Raw genomic sequence first — 8,221 nt, forward strand, 5'->3', positions numbered from 1 at the left:
AATATATATAATATTAATTTAAATCATTATATATATTTAATGAAATAAAATATAAATATCGTTATATTTATTATACTGGTTAAGTAATGAGTTGTCAAAAGTGATTCTAGATATTTATAAAAGTTATATACGTTTTAATAATAAAGTTCTTTTTAAACTGAAAACGTGTTTGTACGTTTGAAAATAGATTAATAGAATATTATGGAAACCAATTCTCCACTAAATTTTGTCTAACTTTCGTAAATGACACTTTTTGTTTTTATTTATAAATAGCTTTACAAATTATTCTGAATATCGTTAAGAGGAATAGATTTTTCTCAAATCATAGTGGACCTCTCAACAGAGACTTGTAATCATAATTCAATGTTTCTGATAATTCAATCATTTAATATATATTTTTTTAATTTCGTCAAAAATCATATTGAAACAAATACGTTCGTGTAAAGTATTATACGTTTAATACTTTATTAATATTCTCAAGTTATAATATATATATATATATATATATATATATATATATATATATATATATATATATATATATATATATATATATATATATATATATATATATATATATATATGTATGTATATATACATATCTATTTATATATAACAGTTCGTGAATCGTCGGAATTTGGTCGAGGTTATAATGAATGTATGAACACAGTTTAAAATTCTTGAGATTTAACTTAATAAACTTTGCTTATCGTGTCGGAATAATATAAAGATTAAAGTTTAAATTTGGTCGGAAATTTCTGGGTCGTCACAGAAGCAATGGAGTGGTGGGATTCTATTACTGTATATTTACCCAAAGAACAGATCAGTCAGATAACTTGGGAACAGTTCGCTGCTAAGGTTCGGGAGCAGTATTGTTCTGAGTATGAGATGGGAAGATTGAAAACTGAGTTTCTGAGTATGAAAATGACCGAAAACATGACGATTGATGAGGTTTTCAGAGATTTTACATCGAAGTTAAGGTTTGTTCAACAGTGGGTACCAACTGAGAAAGATAAGATTCAGCATTTTATGCGGGTGATTAGGCCAGAATATAGGACAGTTGCAAGATTTGCAACCTTATTGGCACAGGCTCATGAGATGGCTAAAGTTACATAAGGTGATATAATGGCAGCGAAAAGAGAAAGTTCAAAAGGTGGACCTTTTGGGGGTAAATCAGAAGGTCAATCAGGTGGACAGTCAACTCAGCAGTCGAGTAAGCAATCTGGTTTTCGTGGTAAGAAGTCAGGTGGGATTAAACAGAGAAGTAAGTCTGGTATGAGTGGATCGGGTTCTAGTCAGTCTGGTTGGTGTAATGTTTGTAAGTCGACTCATGCCGGTCCATGTTCTCCAATGACTCGAAGATGCTTGAGATGTGGAGTACTAGGTCATGAAACAACAACTTGTTCCTTTAAGTCCGATGTGTGTTGGACTTGTCATCAGGTAGGTCATAGATCAGTGAATTGTCCATCCGCGTCGAGAGCCGGTTCTGGGGCAGGGTCAGGGGCGAGGTCAGCAACTTCTGGGGGATCTTCTGCTTCTACCGCCGGGCAGAAGAGAAAGAATCCTTCAACAGCAGAGGCAAGGGCGTTTCAGATGACGGTAGACACTGCAACCACTACCGATGATGTCATTACCGGTATGTTCTTGGTTAATTCCTTGCCAGCTCGTGTGTTATTTGATTCAGGATCGAATCGATCTTTTATGTCCTTAGGCTTCTGTGATAAGTTGAAGTTGCCTGTTAGAATGTTAGATGCGCCTTTGGGAATAGAAGTAGCTGATGGTAAAATGGTTCCATGTACATCATCTGTGTCTGGAATTACCATCGAAATTGACGGCCATTCCTTTCCTTTAACCTGTTTGTTGATGCTTATACCTAGCTTTGATGTAGTCATATGCATGAATTGGTTAAGAGCTAATAGGGCTAATATTAAGTGTGATAAGAAGATGATTTCTTTCCGTTTGGCCGACGGATCCCGAGTGATAGCTAGGGGAGAGCGCAGTGGATTTAACTTCCCTATAGTTTCCCTAATGAAAGCTCAGAAGGCAATAACGAAAGGGTGTGATTCATTCTTAGCCTACGTGATTGATGTTAAGAAAGAGAAGAAGCAGGTGACCGATATCCCCGTTGTGTCAGAATTTCCAAAAGTATTTCCAGATGATTTACCAGGATTACCTCCAGTACGTGAAGTAGAGTATAAAATTGATTTGGTTCCAGGTGCTACGCCAGTGGCAAAAGCTCCTTACAGATTAGCTCCGTCAGAAATCCGAGAAATGATGTCTCAGATTTAGGAATTGTTAGATAAGGGGTTTATCCGACCAAGTTCTTCACCGTGGGGTGCTCCTGTTTTGTTTGTGAAAAAGAAAGATGGGTCGCTTCGAATGTGTATAGATTACCTCGATTTGAACAAGAGAACAATAAAGAATAAGTATCCGCTACCAAGAATAGATGATTTATTCGATCAGTTACAGGGTGCTTCTTACTTTTCAAAGATTGATTTACGTTCAGGGTATCATCAGGTACGTGTTGCAGAGACCGACATACCGAAAACAGCGTTTAGAACTAGATATGGTCATTATGAGTTTTTAGTTATGCCATTCGGGTTAACCAACGCGCCAGCAGTGTTTATGGATCTCATGAACAGGGTGTGTCATCAATATCTTGACAAGTTTGTGATTGTCTTCATAGATGATATCTTGATATATTCAAAAACCGAGAAAGATCATGCTACATATCTGAGATTGGTGTTAGAACTTTTGAAACAGGAACAGTTGTACGGTAAGTTTTCTAAGTGTGAATTTTGGTTGCGGGAAGTACATTTTCTGGGTCATGTGATTTGTGAACAGGGTATTAAAGTAGATGAGTCTTAGATAGAAGCTGTAATGAACTGGAACTCGCCGAAAACGCCAACAGAAATTAAAAGTTTTCTGGGTTTAGCAGGTTATTACCGCCGGTTTATCAAAGACTTTTCTAAAATAGCAGGTCCATTAAATAAGTTAACCAGAAAATATGTAGCCTTTCGATGGATTGATGAACAAGAAAAGGCTTTTCAGACTCTCAAACAGTTGTTATGTCAAGCGCCGGTTTTAGCTTTACCAGAGGGAACAGAAGATTTTGTGGTCTACTGCGATGCGTCATGTGCAGGTCTGGGTTGTGTTTTGATGCAGAGAAATAAAGTTATAGCGTATGCTTCACGACAGTTGAAGAATCATGAACGAAACTACCCTACTCACGATTTAGAGTTAACTGCAGTTGTGTTTGCTTTGAAGCTTTGGAGACATTATTTGTATGGTACACATTGTGAAATCTATACAGATCATAAGAGTCTTCAATATATCTTTTCGCAGAAAGAATTAAATATGCGTCAACGTCGATGTTTAGAATTGATTAAAGACTATGACTGTGAGATTAAATACCATCCGGGTAAAGCAAATGTGGTCGCAGATGCTCTGAGTCGCAAGAAAACAGTCGAAAATGTTAGATTTATGAGAATTGAGATAGTTTCAGACTTGATTGATCGATTGAAAACCGTACAGTTAGTAGCTTTGAATGACGAAAATCTAAAGACTGAACAAGTGACTAAAAGAAAATTTGACCTATGCAATGACTCTAGAGGATTAAAGACCTATAAAGACCGAATTTGGGTGCCTATGCTTGGAGATTTGAGAGATTTAATCCTTACTGAAGCTCATAAATCGAGATTATCAGTGCATCCAGGTAGTACAAAGATGTATAGAGACTTGAAAACATTGTATTGGTGGCCGACAATGAAGACAGATGTTGCAAATTTTGTCGAAAAATGTCATATTTGTGTGCAAGTTAAGACAGAACATCAGAAACCGTATGGATCTCTAAGACAGTTAGAAATTCCTCAGTGGAAGTGGGATCATATAACGATGGATTTTGTAACCAAGTTACCCCGAACCCAGAAAGGACACGACATGATCTGGGTGATTGTGGATCGTTTAACAAAGAGTGCTCACTTTTTAGCTACTCGTGAAACAGCTTCGTTGAGTGATTTGGCAGAGTTGTACTTGAAAGAAATCGTTAGTCGACATGGTGTACCATTGTCAATAGTTTTCGACAGGGATACTAGGTTTGTATCTAACTTCTGGAACAGTTTATAACAGAATCTGGGTACGCGTGTGAATCTTAGTACAGCATATCATCCACAGACAGACGGTCAGAGTGAACGGACAATTCAGACATTAGAAGATATGTTAAGAGCATGTGTCTTAGAATATGGTGGTTCTTGGGATTCACATCTTCCATTGATAGAGTTTGCTTACAACAATTCATATCATTCGAGTATCGGAATGCCACCGTATGAAATGTTATATGGTCAAAAATGTAGAACTCCTACGTGTTGGTTAGAAGCAGGCGAGAAACAATTTGCAGGTCCCGAGATTGTTCAGATAACTGCAGAAAAAGTTGAAATTGCACGTGAGAAATTAAAGGCAGCTAGAGATCGACAAAAGATGTATGCTGATCCGCGCAGACGCCCGGTAACATTTCATGTAGGTGATCGTGTATACTTGAAGGTATCACCGTGGAAAGGGGTGATCAGATTTGGCAAACGTGGTAAACTAGCTCCGAGGTATATTGGGCCATTTCCGATCATAGAGATTTTGAACGATCAAACGGTAGTCTTAGATCTTCCTTCAGAGTTAGCAGGAATTCACAACACGTTCAATGTGTGTTATTTAAGAAAGTGTAAAGTAGACGATGAAAGTCAGATTCTTCCATTGAAAGACTTGAAAGTTGATTTGACTAAGAAGTTAGTAGAAGAGCCAATTCGTATAGTGGACAAGAAAGTCACCAAGTTAAGAAAGAAACAGATTCCAATGGTGTTAGTGGAATGGCGACATAGTTTAGGTTCCAACTTGACCTGGAAAACCGAGGAGTTAATGAGGGCACGCTATCCCCAGTTGTTTGACCTTGACCAGATTCCGAGGTCGGAATCTTCTTAAGGGGGGTAGATTTGTAACATCCTCATTCGGGCCTAGATGTAAGATTACTAATGTGCCCTTAAGTTAGTATTGTGTTACTATGTGCTTTTATTTTTATTTAATATTTATTATTAAATAATAATGTGGTTAGGACCAGTTTGTGACAAGGGTCACAGAACAGGTTTGTTTATTTAATTTGGACTTCGTTTGGGTTACCAAATGATGTACGAAAGATATCAGATAACTGATAAATACCCGTGTGTCACACAGTATGGGATTTAATCCCAAATAATAGACTTGTGTCTATCCCTTTCTTGCATTTTCCAGAATTTTCCCAAACCACCCCGTTCTTCATCTTCTCCAACTACCAAAACCCTAATTCCCCATTGTTGATCTTGAGCTCGAATTGGTCTTGGAATCACGTTCTTTACACTCTACTGATTCTTTTAAGGTATGAATCATGAGCTTTCATGATCAATTTGGTGTTAAAATGGTGTTTTTAAGTGTATTTGTTCAAAAGCTTGAATTTGTGTCAAAACAAGTGATTTAAGTGTTGTTATGGTCAAATTGTTGTGGGTTTATAGTCTATAACATGTAGTAATTGAGTTGTGGTAAGTTTTGATGTCGAAAACGAGCTCTAGATCGAGTTTTGGTGCATTTAGCTTGAAGTCCGTAGCCTATGTTCAGTTTCTGAAGAAGATGAACACAGTCGGCTGACTGTCAGTCGACAGTCGACCAACCGACGTAGTGAACCGACCGATTGACAGACAACCAACCGACTGAGTATTGACCTTCGGCCGATTGTGGATATACCAAATGAATCGGCCGACTGGGAATGTCAGTCGACCGGTTGTGTCGACAGTCGACGGACTGTGTCGACAGTCGACCGACTGTAAGAGTCAGTCGACCGACTGAGTGTCCAGGGCAGAATATTTTACCAAAGTGTTGAGTTTTAGCCGTTATGCTGCCCGTTTGTATTTTGATGATTTTGATGTAAATTTTGAAGGTGCACAAGTGTTAAGGAGAAAAATTTTAGCGGACAGTTTTTCTGACAAAAATTTTTATATTGTGTTATTTGGTGTTAACGGACAGAAACTAACTTGTGTATATGTTTTCTCAGGAGAAAAGGAGAAAGAGAAGGTTCAGTGATTAGATAGCTGAATACCTTCTCGTTTGCTGGTATTTGGTGAGTGGGACTAATTGGAGTATATAGTATATAGTAGCATGTTATATTATGACTGCCATGCTTGTTAGATATACTTATTGTTGTGGATAGTTGGTACATTGTGATGACTGCATGTTGGTTGATGCTTGTCTGCTGGAGCCCAGTGCGTCCCTATTGTGTGGTGGCCTCGGTAGGAGAGATCAACCTGCGGGTTGGGTTCCTCATGTGGTGGCCTAGACAGCCGTGGTGTATATATGTGTATGACGCGTCTGTCGCGTGTGGATTATGTATATACATACGGTGGTGGAGGAACTTCTGGTAAGCCCCAGTCCGATCAGTTGGTGGTTAATGGTTTGGCCGAGCCGCCAGAGTCTCTGTAGACAGCACTTGGGTGATGTTTGTGTGTTAGACTAAGTGACATGATTAGTATAACACTTATGTATACTATGGCCTGTAGTTAGTCGTACTCACTTAGCTTCGTGCTAATTCCCCTCCATCTCCTCCCTGCAGGTTGTTAGCTTTTGTAGATAGTGCTTTTGGGAGAAGACGGGCATGATGATGTTATGTTTGACAGGGTTAACTCTGATGTGGTCTTTTAGAATATGAACCGTGTACCTTTGAAAACAGAATGTATTTACGTCTCTTCCTATTAATATATAAATTGTTTTAATGACACGTGACATCGGTTTGTACAAATGTTGATATCCTAATTAATTAATATTATGCTTCCGCCACGTATAAAAAAAAAAATTTAGCGGTGTCACACAGGGAGACAGTCAAGATAATCTTTAAGCGATTTCTTTGAACACAAACGTTTTGAGTTAAATGATGTGCTGTTGTTTTAAACCATGAGATAATATAACGTTTTGTATAATATTAACTAGTGTGGTTTGCTTAATGTTTGATGTAAGATAAGCATATGTAAAATAGTGAAGTGTGAAATGCAATAATTTTCCATGGTTGAGTATTATTTGGATGGTAGTAATTAATTTCTGTACTAAGCTATTAAGTATGAACTTTAACGGGTAGGTACTACTCTTAATATAATTATAAAAAGCTAATAAGAAGAAAAGGCTTTTATAATAATAACTGGTTCATATTATTAATAAGCTACGATGTACTGTAAATACATACTACATCTATAATATTCCATGTGAATAATTATTTTTCCCATTCTTATTGAAGATTATGGCGCGATTGAACCGAATGACGGAATAAGAAATCGAGGAACTCATCAATCAGCGAGTGGACGACAGAATGTTATGGGTCGAGGCTGCGAGAGGTGCTGCAGTTAACCCAAATCCTCGTGTGGGATGTACTTACAAAACTTTTCAAGGTTGCAAGCCCTCATCATTCAGTGGAACATAAGGACCGGTCGGTTTAACCCGGTGGATCGAAAAGATTGAGTTTGTGTTTAAAATCAGTGGTTGTATTGAGAAGGACATGACCAAGTATGCATCGTGCACCTTACAAGATAGTGCACTCACATGGTGGAAAAACTATGTGAAGGCCGTAGGAGGAGATGTAGCTTATGATACTCCCTGGGAAGAATTCAAAACAATGCTAATCAACGAGTATTGTCCAAGGAACGAGGTTAGGAAGTTGGAAGCTGAATTACGAAGCCTGAAGTTGTTGGTACTGAACTCACCAACTACAATCAGCGATTCATGGAATTAGCTTTGCTATGTCCCGAATTGGTACCAACCGAAGAACGGAAGATAGAACTGTACAAAGATGGTTTGCTAAAAAATGTCAAAGCAAATGTTACAGCATCGAAACCCAAGACTATTCATGAAGCCATCACCATGGCAAACGAGTTGATGGACCAGATTATTCTGGTTAAGAACACCGATGTCAAGACATCAGAAAACAAAAGAAAGTGGGAAGGTAATCAACAATCCAACAAGAAACAAGAAACCACGCAAGGTGCGGGTAGTGGTTCAAGCTCTGGTTACAAAGGACGAAATCCTTTATGTAACAGATGCCACAAACATCACTCTGGTTATTGTAATGTGGTGTGCGAAAATTGTAATCGAAGGGGTCATCTTGCTGAAGATTGTAGGATTCCTGTTTCAAATACCAATGGCACCAAGACTTCTGCCAAGAATT

Source organism: Rutidosis leptorrhynchoides, chromosome 7 (assembly GCF_046630445.1).
Source record: "Rutidosis leptorrhynchoides isolate AG116_Rl617_1_P2 chromosome 7, CSIRO_AGI_Rlap_v1, whole genome shotgun sequence".
Classification (NCBI taxonomy): Eukaryota; Viridiplantae; Streptophyta; class Magnoliopsida; order Asterales; family Asteraceae; genus Rutidosis; species Rutidosis leptorrhynchoides.